Source organism: Hylobates moloch, unplaced genomic scaffold (genome assembly GCF_009828535.3).
Source record: "Hylobates moloch isolate HMO894 unplaced genomic scaffold, HMol_V3 SCAFFOLD_1, whole genome shotgun sequence".
In the NCBI taxonomy this organism is placed as follows: Eukaryota; Metazoa; Chordata; class Mammalia; order Primates; family Hylobatidae; genus Hylobates; species Hylobates moloch.
Window position 1 is genome coordinate 105,454,418 of NW_026652276.1, and position 1,873 is coordinate 105,456,290.

The following is a 1,873-nucleotide window of genomic DNA, read 5'->3' on the forward strand; positions in this document are numbered from 1 at the left end:
AAGTGTGGGTGGCCAACACTTCTCATGTTATTTTAGTGGTGGGATCATATTCTAATAGAATACTTTGGGCTACAATTTTCTGCAGACCTAAGAAGGTGTGTTATTGTTCCAGCCAATCAAAGATGATCCCTTTTCTGGATGATTTTATATACTGAGGCCAAGTAAGGAATATGAGTCTCCAAAAGCTACATAGGCCCACTAGGCATTTAGCTTCTTGTTTACTCTGAGGGGTGGGGAGTGACGATGTATTCCAAGTTGTCTGCATGTGGTAGGTCATAGGTCATTGAAAGCCATGTTATTCTTCCCGAATTTCAGTCTGTGTGGGTCTTGGATTTTTGCAATTCATTAACCATCCCTAATCTGATTATGAGCTTAATAAGGTTGTTTTAGGCTGAGTGAGGTGACTCATGCTTATAATCCCAGCACTTTGGGAGGCTGAGGCGAGAAAATCACTTGAGCCCAGGAGTTTGACATCAGCCTGGGCAACATAGTGAGACTCCATCTCTAAATAAATAAATAAATAAGATTGCTTTCAGCTTAACCCATAATCTCACAGATAATCATTATCATCAATATAGCATACTAGAATAATGGCCACTTATATTAGCTCTACGTCTCACCTTACCAGCTTGTGACAGTATGCAAGAGAGTTCAAATATCTTTCAAGAGATACAGTACATGTATATTGTAGACTATTGCACATAAATGCAAATTATTATTGGCTCTCTAGCAACTGACATGGAGCAAAATTGACTAGCCAGATCAGCTGTGGAATACCAGTCACTTTCAGTTTGCTGTGTAAGTTGCATAGTCTGCACCATATTCCGGGCTTCTGAGGCTACTTGGGGTTGCTGTTTGGTTGAATCCCCTATAGTCTACTGTGAGTCTCTATGATCTGTCAGCCTCTCACACTGGCCACACCAGGGTGTCATACAGTGAGTTTGTGCATACTATTTGTGTATACATTTTATTCGTAATATACCTGCATTAATATTTCGTTAATGAGACCCGGCAGAATGGCTCCCGCAAAGAAGGGTGGCGAGAAGAAAAAGGGCCATTCTGCCATCAACAAGGTGGTGACCCGAGAATACACCATCGACATTCACAAGCGCATCCATGAAGTGGGCTTCAAGAAGTGTGCCCCTCGGGCACTCAAAGAAATTCAGAAATATGCCATGAAGGAGATGGGAACTCCAGATGTGCACGTTCATACCAGGCTCAACAAAGCTGTCTGGGCCAAAGGAATATCCCATACCGTATCTGTGTGTGGTTGTCCAGAAAACAGAATGAGGCTGAAGATTCACCAAATAAGCTCTATACTTTGGTTACCTATGTACCTGTTACTACTTTCAAAAATCTACGTTGTGGATGAGAACTAATCGCTGATTGTCAAATACATCATATAAAGTTATAAAATTGCCAAAAAAATTTCCTTAATTAGGGAAACAATTTCTTGTTGCTCTTCAGGTCTCTCTTTTTTTTTTTTTTTAAGAGACAGGGTCCCACTCTGTCACTCAGGCTTGAGTGCAGTGGTGCGGTCATGGTTCACTGCAGTCTCAACCTCCCTAGGCTCAAGCAGTCTTCCCTTTCAGTTCTTTCAGTTTTTGAGACAGAGTCTCGCTCTGTCTCCCTGGCTGGAGTAAAATGTCACAATCTCGGCTCACTGCAACCTCCACCTCCCAGGTTCAAGCAATTCTCCTGCCTCAGCCTCCTGAGTAGCTGGGATTACAGGCGTGCACCACCATGCCTGGCTAAGTTTTGTATTTTTAATAGAGACAGGGTTTCACCATGTTGGTCAGGCTGGTCTCAGACTCCTGACTTCGTGATCTGCCCGCCTCAGCCTCCCAAAGTGCTGGGATTACAGGCGTGAGCC

The 1,873-nt window shown here is 43.2% G+C and overlaps 1 pseudogene; it reads left to right on the top strand.

Annotated features, from left to right (window-relative positions):
• The first annotated feature begins 1,013 nt into the window (after window positions 1–1,013).
• On the top strand, window positions 1,014–1,388 carry LOC116809562 (large ribosomal subunit protein eL31-like; annotated as a pseudogene).
• The last annotated feature ends 485 nt before the right edge of the window (window positions 1,389–1,873 follow it).